Raw genomic sequence first — 12,549 nt, 5'->3', positions numbered from 1 at the left:
ATGTACACCTTTAGTGTAATAGAGAAAAGGTTCTTAAAAGATTCCTATTTAAATATTTTTTTAAACATAAACATCTAAATATGGTGCCTTTCTTACATAAGCACAATGACACAAAGACTATGTGAGCTGAGAAGATGGGCAAAAATATGAAATTTACAGAGCATATTTTGGCAACTTCAAAATATGGGCCCAAACTTATTAATGTCTAACTCAAAGCTTTATTATTCCAGTATGCAGATTTGCAAAACTAAGATAATTCAGCCAACCAGAATGTACACATAAGCAGCATGTGCAAGCAGGTACCTTTAATTTGCAGCCTGGTTAAAAACACATTAATAATTTGTGGAAAGTTGCTCTTACACTGACTTGGATGTTTCAAATTTTAGGAAGGACTTAAGTACCAAAATAGCAAATAAGCTGGATTCAACACACAGAGAGAGAGAGAGAGTTGTTTATCTTAATGTTTCACATCGACAGTATACAGTGATGGATCAGCAAATTTCCAAGTTGTTGCTCATACTTGTGAGCATATTGCTTTTGGATTAAACATTTCAGTATCAAACAGTGACACACAGTGCTTCAGTAAACTAGCAGTTACAATGATTTGAATTTTAATAACATTAGGAAGGAAAAGCAACACACTTTTAAATGTATTTACAACCTGAGGAGGCCTGGTTGTTGGATTATTTTCTTTTTAGGAACACATATTTTACCATATGCAACAGTAAGTGACATTTAAAAAAATATACTGTATATAGTAGCCCTTTTTTTGTAGCCAGAAATATATTTAATGCTTTTTATGAAGAGAATAAATGATATAATCAAATATTGGGACTGTTCATGGATAAAACAATGTGGCTTTCATAGTTTATTGTTATAAACAGCTTGCCTTACTAAACAGGGTGTCAGTTTGTCTGTGATGTTAGGCAAAATTGGGGGAATAGAAAGCGTTGAAAAGCTGATATCTATTCTTGAAGAGGCAGATAAACATCCTTGAAAAACACAAAGATACTTCATAAAGCTGTTGTTAAACAGAGTGCTGGTGTTAGATGACCATTATGAACTGCAGAGTGACCTTGATGGATGAATCTCTTTCTAAAAGCTTGCAGCATAGTGTTTCAATTGATTTTTGAGCTCATGGGAACAAACAAACCATTTATAGTTAAGTTACTATGGTAGCAACACAAAGGTAGCAGGTTCAATACTAAAAAGGGGCAACTTGGAACAGAGACTGAAGGTGAACAGTCCTTGCAATTCCTTGCAAAAACAATTCCTGGCAAAAAAAAAATAAAAAATACAAATGTTTTGCTTAATGACAAATAACCCCATACATACTGACACAGCATAGAAATGAGGTCAGATGGCATGCCCACAAACCGCCCACAGTCTGTTCACTGATTATCTGATGCATATTGCCACACAACTGGAACGTACTTGTGGAAATTACAAATTTCAATCAAATCGCATGACTATAAGACAACTTCCGGGACTCAGATGCACAGATTTTTATCAGTCAGCCAGGAAACAATCTTGTTTAAAAGCCTTGATATTATAAGCAATTTTGAGGAAGAACTAGATTTGCTGTGGTTTGTCAGATTTGCTTCATATATTTTTAAAATTATTCATAGTTTTGTTTTAGACACATAGAAGCAAGCAAACTACAAAACTTCTTTGTTTTCTTTCAGTAAATTAATTTGAACTTATTACTGTAGGATGGACAGTTACACTGATCACAAATTTTACAGATTTTCACTGCTTTGTTCAGTGTTTTCTGTTCTCGGAGACTGCTGCTTCATATTTTGAAATAATTTTTCAATTTACCCGTCCAGACATGTAAACTTCCCGTCTAAGTGGGCAGTTTTTGGCCAGGACAACCTACAAACTGAGTCAGACTTTATACCACAAGTCACAAGTCTGGCTATGCAAGACTAAGAAATGACTAACAGCATATTAGACATGACTTTCATAACTCCTAGAGTTCCTGCCTCCCTCAGGCCTTATCACTATTGCATGCAGTAGTGGGGACAACAGCAAAAGTGAGAGTGAGCATGCTCACAGCAATGCACCCACTAACATCACTCATTGCAGGTTATGTAGAGGTCAGACACTATGCCTCTACACTGGACAAAGGACAGAAAAGTAGCCTATTACAAAATGCAACAAAAGGATGGGAAATATGAAAGGATATTTAAAAGGATAGTCTGAATCAGCCTGTTTTAGCGATTTAATAATTAATAGTGGCGATGCTACTAAATTAACTCCATTTTTCAGTGGGGTGACAATTTAGCTGTTCTCTATAGAGTGTAGCTTTTCCAATAACAAGCTACTTTTCTGTGACAACACACTACATTGCTGTTTTTAATGTTACATTGTATTGTGCATGGAACTTTACAGGCCAAGCACTCTCCTCAAATGTCCTCTCTCTCATATGTAGAGTTGGATAGTCTGATTCATTTAAGTGCATCAGTTTGTTCGGATGGTTCTTTTGTGGTTCATTGAGGAACTTTGCCTCTTTTTTCTAGCAAACTATTAAGGCAGGTATTGTTGTTTGTTCCTCATTATGTTTTTTAACTACATTTTACATATGTATTTTTTTTTCTTTAGTGTAAATGTATTTGTTCAAGTTTAATGCTGTCTCATTATAAAATAATATTATATTTAAATTATTAATTTTATAATCTTATAGTTATATATATTTAAAAGATATTGCCCCAGCTCTGAGCCTGACATCATCATAGTCGAGAAAGAGAGAACGATGAGAGCAACAACCTAACATAAACCTGATTCATCACCATGTTTGTAGTATTATCTGACTAATACTTTTAATTTTTTTATCATTAGTAAATGCATTAGGTAACACAAACTAACAATGAACATATATATATATATATATATATATATATATATATATATATATATATATATATATATATATATATTACATCATTTATTCATCTTTGTTAATGCTAGTTAATAAAAATACAATTGTTCATTGTTATTCACATTAGTTCATAGTACATTAACTAATGTTTATATATATATATATATATATATATATATATATATATATATATATATATATATATATACAGGTGCATCTCAATAAATTAGAATGTCGTGGAAAAGTTCATTTATTTCAGTAATTCAACTCAAATTGTGAAACTCGTGTATTAAATAAATTCAGTGCACACAGACTGAAGTAGTTTAAGTCTTTGGTTCTTTTAATTGTGATGATTTTAGCTCACATTTAACAAAAACCCACCAATTCACTATCTCAAAAAATTAGAATATGGTGACATGCCAATCAGCTAATCAACTCAAAACACCTGCAAATGTTTCCTGAGCCTTCAAAATGGTCTCTCAGTTTGGTTCACTAGGCTACACAATCATGGGGAAGACTGCTGATCTGACAGTTGTCCAGAAGACAATCATTGACACCCTTCACAAGGATTCATTGCCAAAGAAGCTGGCTGTTCACAGAGTGCTGTATCCAAGCATGTTAACAGAAAGTCGAGTGGAAGGAAAAAGTGTGGAAGAAAAAGATGCACAACCAACCGAGAGAACCTCTGCCTTATGAGGATTGTCAAGCAAAATCGATTCAAGAATTTGGGTGAACTTCACAAGGAATGGACTGAGGCTGGGGTCAAGACATCAAGAGCCACCACACAGACGTGTCAAGGAATTTGGCTACAGCTGTTGTATTCCTCTTGTTAAGCCACTCCTGAACCACAGACAACGTCAGAGGCGTCTTACCTGGGCTAAGGAGAAGAAGAACTGGACTGTTGCCCAGTGGTCCTAAGTCCTCTTTTCAGATGAGAGCAAGTTTTGTATTTCATTTGGAAACCAAGGTCCTAGAGTCTGGAGGAAGGGTGGAGAAGTTCATAGCCCAAGTTGCTTGAAGTCCAGTGTTAAGTTTCCACAGTCTGTGATGATTTGGGGTGCAATGTCATCTGCTGGTGTTGGTCCATTGTGTTTTTTGAAAACCAAAGTCACTGCACCCGTTTACCAATAAATTTTGGAGCACTTCATGCTTCCTTCTGCTGACCAGCTTTTTAAAGATGCTGATTTCATTTTCCAGCAGGATTTGGCACCTGCCCACACTGCCAAAAGCACCAAAAGTTGGTTAAATGACCATGGTGTTGGTGTGCTTGACTGGCCAGCAAACTCACCAGACCTGAACCCCATAGAGAATCTATGGGGTACTGTCAAGAGGAAAATGAGAAACAAGAGACCAAAAAATGCAGATGAGCTGAAGGCCACTGTCAAAGAAACCTGGGCTTCCATACCACCTCAGCAGTGCCACAAACTGATCACCTCCATGCCACGCCAAATTGAGGCAGTAATTAAAGCAAAAGGAGCCCCTACCAAGTATTGAGTACATATACAGTAAATGAACATACTTTCCAGAAGGCCAACAATTCACTAAAAATGTTTTTTTTATTGGTCTTATGATGTATTCTAATTTTTTGAGATAGTGAATTGGTGGGTTTTTGTTAAATGTGAGCTAAAATCATCACAATTAAAAGAACCAAAGACTTAAACTACTTCAGTCTGTGTGCATTGAATTTATTTAATACACGAGTTTCACAATTTGAGTTGAATTACTGAAATAAATTAACTTTTCCACGACATTCTAATTTATTGAGATGCACCTGTATATATATATATATATATATATACACACACACACACACACACACACACACACAAATTGTGATTTAAGAAATTATTACTACAGTTGAAGTCATAAGTTTACATACACTTAGGTTGAAGTCATTAAACCTTTTAACCACTCCACAGATTTAATATTAGCAAACTATAGTTTTGGCAAGTCATTTAGATCATCTACTTTGTGCATGACACCAGTCATTTTTCCAACAATTGTTTACAGACAGATTGTTTCACTTTTAATTGTCTATATCACAGTTCCAGTGGGTTTAGAAGTTTACATACACTAAGTTAACTGTGCCTTTAAGCAGCTTGTAAAATTCCAGAAAATGATGTCAAACCTTTAGACAATTAGCCAATTACCTTCTGATAGGAGGTGTACTGATTTGGAGGTGTACCTGTGGATGTATTTTAAGGCCTACTTTCAAACTCAGTGCCTCTTTGCCTGGCATCATGGGAAAATCTAAATAAATCAGCCAAGACCTCAGAAAAAAAAAAAAAAAAAAAGTGGACCACCACAAGTCTGGTTCATCCTGAGGAGCAATTTCCAAACACCTGAAGGTACCATGTTCATCTGTACAAACAATACTACACAAGTATAAACACCATGGGACCACACAGCCATCATACCACTCAAGAAGGAGATGCATTCTGTCTCCTAGATATGAATGTAGTTTGGTGCAAAAAGTGCAAATCAATCCCTGAACAACAGCAAAGGACCTTGTGAAGGTGCTGGAGGAAACAGGTAGACAAGTATCTATATGCACAGTAAAACGAGTCCTATATCGACATAACCTGAAAGGCTGCTCAGCAAGGAAGAAGTCACTGCTCCAAAACCAGACTACAGTTTGCAAGTGCACATGGGGACAAATATCTTACTTTTTGGAGACATTTCCTCTGGTCTGATGAAACTTTGAACTTTTTGGCCATAATGACCATTGTTATGTTTGGAGGAAAAAGGGTGAGGCTTGCGAGCTGAAGAACACCATCCAAACCGTGAAGCATGGGGGTGACAGCATCATGTTGTAGGGGTGCTTTGCTGCAGGAGGGACTGGTGCACTTCACAAAATAGATGGCATCATGAGGAAAGAAAATTATGTGGATATATTGAAGCAACATCTCAAGACATCAGCCATGAAGTTGAAGCACAAACAGTGCTTCACTTGTTTTAGAGTATTATTTATTGCTAAAGTGTAGCATAATTTATTTGTGGTCTACAGAAGTCGCATTTGTTCCCACGCTTGTCACCTCGCCGACCCGTAGTTTCGGTTGCCCACGTGACTAGCTTTGTTGTGCTAAGTAGCATTAAGGCATGTCCTGTTTTTTCTCTGTATGGCTCATTAGCATCGTGTATATATTTGATGTGAACGCTGATGCAGAAGCGGCAACAGAAGTGGTAGCCCTCATGTAAAGCCCTCCTCGTGTGAAGACCTACTTGTGTAAAGACTACCTGTGCGAGTCCACCGAGCAAGGACACCGACAAGGCGCAACTCACCATAGCACTTAAGTATCTTTTAATTTTATCTCTCTTCTTATTTTCCTTGGTCATGCTAACATGTCTACTTCACGAATAACATATGCCTTCAGGCACATCCCTGTTATCTGTTACAGACACTTTACATGATATAGATGCAAGACAAAACGCAACCCACACAACCTATGGCCACTTTGCACTTCAGCACCTGCTCCGCTCTCTTTCTCAGTGGGACTCTGGAACTGCCAGTCAGCTGTGAACAAAGCTGACTTCATTCCAGCCTTTGCCACACAGTCCACCCTCAGCATCCTGGCACTGACAGAAACATGGATATGTCCAGAGGATACAGCAACACCTGCTGCTCTCTCCAACAATTTCTCCTTCTCTCACACCCCTCAACACACTGGTAGGGGTGGGGGAACAGGTTTGCTCATTCATAACAACTGGACTTTTTCACCACACTCTTCTCTATGTAACAATACTACTTTTGAATTCCATGCTATTAATACATTGCAACCCACAAAAATACATGTTGTTGTCATCTATCGCCCTCCAGGTCAGCTGACAAACTTTCTCGAGGAGTTAGATGTCCTGCTGTCCTCCTTCCTGGAGGATGGTAAGCCACTTGTGGTACACCAAGACAAGCCCCAGGCCACTGAACTCAGTGCTCTTCTGGCCTCATTTGACTTGGAAAGACTAAGCACCACAGCAACCCACAGATCAGGCAACCAGCTGGACCTCATTTTTACACGTAACTGTGCCAACTCAAATATTCTTGTTACTCTTTTACATGTCTCTGATCACTACTTTGTTCAATTCAACATGTCTCTCCCATCTACATTAAAACAGACTCCACCTTTCGCCATAACCTCTGTTCTCTTTCACCCTCTCGCCTTTCCACTGCTGTCTCTACCTCTCTTCCCACACAAAATGTATTTTACACCCTTGATGTAAACACTGCCACAGACACACTAAGCTCTACTTTAACAACCTGTCTAGACAACATCTGTCCTCTCTCCTCAAGGCCAGCACGTACTACACCACCCAGCCCCTGGCTCTCTGACGTTCTTCATTAACATCGGCAGCTGAGAGGAGATGGCGGAAATCTAAAGATTCAGCAGATCTAGGTAAGTATCAGTCTCTGCTTGCAACTTTTTCAGATAACGTTAAATCTGCAAAAACTTCCTACTACCAGAACAAGATCAACAGCACCACAGACACTCGCAGCTTGTTTAGAACATTCAACACACTTCCCTGCCCTCACCCTCCACCACATGACAAATCACTGACAGCAGATGTCTTTTTTACTAATAATGTTACAACCATCAGCAATACATTCTCAGCACTTCACCCTGTCAAACACCCGTCTCCTATATGCAACTCCTCTGTCTCTATGTTCTCTCCTCTGACTGACACTGAAGTCTCTAAACTCCTCCTCTCCAACCAACCCACCACCTGTTCCCTTGACCCCATTCCTTATCCCCTTCTCCAGGCCATCTCTCCATCCATCTTACATGCACTCACTCACATAATTAACACATCTCTACTTACAGGCACTTTCCCCACTACATTTAAGCAGGCTTGAGTAACCCCGCTGCTGAAGAAACCTGCACTTAACCCCACACAAATAGAACACTACAGACCAGTCTCTCTCATCCCATTCATGGCAAAAACACTTGAAAGAGCAGTTTTCAATCAAATCTCTGCCTATCTCTCACAGAACAAGCTTCTGGATGACAATCAGTCAGGCTTCAAAAGTGTACACTCCACCGAGACTGCCCTGCTCTCTGTCACTGAGTTGCTGAGACAGGCAAAAGCTGAATCCAGATCATCCGTCCTGATTCTGCTGGACCTTTCCGCAGCCTTCGACACAGTCAACCATCAGATCTTACTCTCCACCCTCTCTTCGCTGGGCATCACAGGAACTGTGCTTGGCTGGTTTAATTCCTATCTCTCAGGTAGGTCCTTCAAGGTAGCCTGGAGAGGAGAGGTGTCCAAGCCACATCAGCTACTTACTGGGGTACCTCAGGTTTCAGTGCTTGGGCCACTTCTCTTCTCTATATACACAACATCACTGGGACCCATCATTCAGGCACATTGTTTCTCTTACCACTGCTATGCTGATGACATGCAACTCTACTTGTCTTTCCAGACCAACGACACCACAGTGACTGCACAAATCTCTGCCAGCCTGGCAGACATCTCGGCCTGGATGAAGGAACACCACCTGCAACTTAACCCAGCCAAGATCGAACTCCTTGTCTTTCCAGCCAACCCTGCTGTTCAACACGACATCACCATGCAGCTGGGTGCAACTACAGTAATGCCTTCCAAAATGGTCAGAAATCTAGGTGTAACCATCGATAACAAACTCAATTTCACAGACCACATCTCAAAGACCGCAAGATCAAGTAGATTTACACTCTACAATATCAGGAAGATAAGACTCTTCCTCTCTGAACATGCCACACAACTTCTTATTCAGTCACTTGTCATAACTAGACTGGACTACTGTAACGCTCTCATTGCAGGCCTCCCTGCATGTGCAATTATACCCCTGCAAATGATCCAGAATGCAGCAGCACGTCTGGTCTTTAATCAACCAAAAAGAGCGCATGTTACACCACTCCTTGTCTCTTTTCACTGGCTGCTGGTTGATGCACATATCAAGTTCAAGGCTCTGATGCTGGCATACAGAACAGTCACTGGGTCTGCTCCAGCATACCTAAAATCATTTCTGCAGAGCTACGTGCCCACTAGAAGCCTGCAGTTGGCTAAGGAACGTCGCCTTGTTGTACCAACACAAAGAGGCACCAAAACACTTTCCCGAACTTTCGGCTTCATCATACCACGTTGGTGCAATGACCTTCCCAACTCCATTCATGAAGGTAACTCACTTTCTGTCTTCAAAAAATGGCTAAAAACACATCTTTTCCATGAGCACTTAACCAGTCACAAAAAAAAATAAAAAATAAACTTTGTAATATGGCACTTTTCGTACCACTGTCTCCTTAAGATGATTCGTTTATGTTTTCCTCTTTTGTAAGTCACTTTGGATAAAAGCGTCTGCCAAATGAATAAATGTAAATGTAAAGTTAAAGCTCAGTCGCAAATGGGTCTTCCAAATGGACAATGACCCCAAGCATACCTCCAAAGTTGTGGCAAAATGGCTTAAGGACAACAAAGTCAAGGTATTGGAGTGGCCATCACAAAGCCCTGACCTCAATTCGATAGAAAATTTGTGGGCAAAACTGAAAGCAAGGGGGCCTACAAACCTGATTTGGTTACACCAGTTCAGTCTGGAGGAATGGGTCAAAATTCCAGCAACTTATTGTGAGAAGCTTGTGGAAGGCTACCCAAAACATATGACCCAAGCTAAACAAATTAAAGGCAATGCTACCAAATACTAACAAAGTGTATATAAACTTCTGACCCACTGATATTCTCTACTATTATTCTGACATTTCACATTCTTAAAATAAAGTAGTGATCCTAACAGGCCTAAGACAGGGAATGTTTTCTACAATTAAATGTCAGGAATTGTGAAAAAAAAACTTTAAATGAGTTTAAATGTATTTGGCTAAGGTGTATGTCAACTGTATATGTTGAAATTAAAATTAACCAAGATTAATAAATGCCGTAGAAGTATTATTAATTGTAAGTTCATGTTAACTTATGATGTTAACTAATGTTAACAGATGGAACCTTATTGTAAAGTGTTACCGTTATCTGTATGACCCAGAGAGCTGCACCAATCACACAGTCTACTGTATGAGAGACACTCTCCCACTGAGACGCAGCATATTAGCCAGTGCTGAAACTGATGAAGAGCTCTTATGGAGAAAGAATTAACTGGAGTAAAATTGAAGAGTGTGTGTGAGTAGGTGTGCTTTTCTTGTGGGGGAAAATAACTGTAAACAAAGAACTTGTCTGACTTCCTGACATGGAAAACAGCATCATAACCAGTCAAAATAATGTTATTATATAACATCCAAAAGTTGTTTATTGAAAGGGTAAATGTTAGTAGAAGAGTTAGGTTTAGGATTAGCAGAAGGTTTTGGATTGTATGGAGGAAGATGCACTATGTTCATAAAATATTCCTCTGCCAAAATGCAACATAACGAAAAGTGTAATCTGTATAATAATGTCTCGACTTTGTCAACCAATTACCTTTTTTAAAAATTCAGCTGTACACTTTTTCACTAAAGCATCACCTTCAGGAAATAACACATGAAAACCAGTGGCCCGATAAATAAGTGTTTCATCTGTACAAAATGGACATCGAAAAGTGTGGAATTTATAAAGAAAATATACTGGAAATAAAAATGTGCTCATCATCCACATACTTTTTACCGTATGTACACTTTTTTAATGGTGGGAATAAAACTGCCAAGTAATGAACTAAACAGAATGATTCAAAAGTATACTTTTCATTTAAATGTCACCCTCATGTATTGAGTTAGCACTCGAATCAGACCTAATCATCATCCAGGCATTAAAACATATTAATTTTATGTAACTGTTGGGCCTCATGTATTCAGATTGAAGGCAAAGGCAGGCCTAACACAGTCATAAAACCTAACTCAGCCCCCACATACCAAGTCATAAATCTTACTGATAAAAATCGTGCCAAAATCAAACAAAGGGAGTCCAAAACAGACTACAAATCCCATGAAGCCTTGCTCACTAAAGGATAGAACTCTCAACTCCTATTGGATGAGGCACACAACAGAATGTCCCTCAACCATGACATCATCAGGAGTAGAAATACCTCTGAAATGCTTCCGGGATTTGCTTCCAGCAACTTTGTTCGCCGTGTATAGACGCAGCTCATCGCTGCTCTCAGGTGCAGCTTCGTGGCACAAGGAAGTAACGTCCGACTTGAAACTGTGGCCATACAATCTCCATCTCGCTGGACGAGTTGAGATTACTCTGTGTTCAACCGAACACTCTAACGGATCCGAAGGAGACTGCCGAGCGATCCGCATCTTCATCTGTTTGCCTGCAGAAGTGAAGAGATTAAAGATTTCTCTTCCATCTTCAATCAAGTCGACATTTCTGATTTCTCCGCCAGCCCGCCAAGAATCAGCAGCCGTACCGCCCGCCGACAGAGCGAGGAAACGGCCTCCCATCATCACCCGAGCCTCGAGGAACCGAGTCTGAGTTAAAGGACGGATGAACCCACATTCTGCATCCTCATGCGATTCAAGTAAGAGGTTTACGTCCGGGCAGAGATAGAATATTATAGTGTGTTATTCTTGTGTTTCAAGGTTTTTGCTTGTACAGTTTACGGACCACCATGTCCGCTCATTATTAATACTCAGGGTATTAATTATCATGAATTTGATTTGCTGTATTGTGGTCCAACCAAATTGGACTGTTGTGCATTTTCGCCATTGCGGGTGAGACCGGCAAACTGAGTTTATCCATTAAAGAATCAAAGAACGCAGGACTGTTTACGAGCCGTCCACCGCGTCTCTGAGTGATAAACTAACAGGTGCTTTCTCTCCCACGATCGCGAAATCGGCTTTGGGGCCGTCACTTAATTCTCTCTCTCTCTCTCTCGTACTAACCACACACACACACACACACACACACACACTCGCTCTCACACACACACACACCCTCATGTGTTATAGGATTATTTTGATTTCCATATCTAATCATATCACTGTTTAGTTTGTAGTTGGAAGTCAGAAGTTTATTGACTGCATTGTATTAATTATTAATTGATATTACTGCATAAATAAACTTTGTTTATATTACAAAGAGAAGTGTTTTGGTTTGTTTTGCATATGCCTGTGTCATGCTGACGGGATGTCAGTGCTCGGATTCAAGCCTTCATTCATTGTTTTTTTTCCCGAAAATCGATATTCTTCAGATGTCGATTTTCCTAAGAAAACAATCTAATATTGAAACTGTTATACTATGTGGTTATTAGTCCCTGATTCCAGGGTGGTGCCCCATCAATGTTAATCCTTATTAATATTCTATTGATTTTTGATAATTGATAATTATCTTTGATGATTGTTGAATTTGAATGATCAATAAGCTAGTGTTAATTTTAATTAATGTTTCATCGATGTTAATGATTGGTGATTATCTTTGATAGTTGTTGATTTAAAGGAATAAAAAAACTAACATTGATTCTCATCAATGTTCTATTGATTTTAATAATGAATAAATATCTTTGATAATTATTAATTATTGCTAATAACCAAAACCGCTCCTAAACGTAGCGCACTACATTTACTGGAGACCCATATGAGGTTTTAATGAGTTAGATTCAATTAATTAATTAAAATATTAATTAATAACTAAAGAAATAATTATTAATTATTTCTGATAGTAACACTGATCTAAACAACCAGTAAAGCCCTACATAACTAATTGAAAAGGCATAAAAA

At 38.9% G+C, this 12,549-nt stretch overlaps 1 long non-coding RNA gene across 1 annotated transcript; it reads left to right on the top strand.

The window, feature by feature from the left end:
- Positions 1–593: 593 nt before the first annotated feature.
- On the top strand, positions 594–11,882 carry LOC127425335 (uncharacterized). The gene is made up of 6 exons (XR_007894604.1): positions 594–724; positions 6,013–6,566; positions 6,699–6,893; positions 7,167–7,269; positions 7,863–8,100; positions 8,295–11,882. It is a non-coding gene; the product is annotated as an uncharacterized LOC127425335 (long non-coding RNA).
- The last annotated feature ends 667 nt before the right edge of the window (positions 11,883–12,549 follow it).

Source organism: Myxocyprinus asiaticus, chromosome 34 (assembly GCF_019703515.2).
Source record: "Myxocyprinus asiaticus isolate MX2 ecotype Aquarium Trade chromosome 34, UBuf_Myxa_2, whole genome shotgun sequence".
In the NCBI taxonomy this organism is placed as follows: domain Eukaryota; kingdom Metazoa; phylum Chordata; class Actinopteri; order Cypriniformes; family Catostomidae; genus Myxocyprinus; species Myxocyprinus asiaticus.
This window is presented reverse-complemented; position numbering and strand designations above follow the sequence as displayed.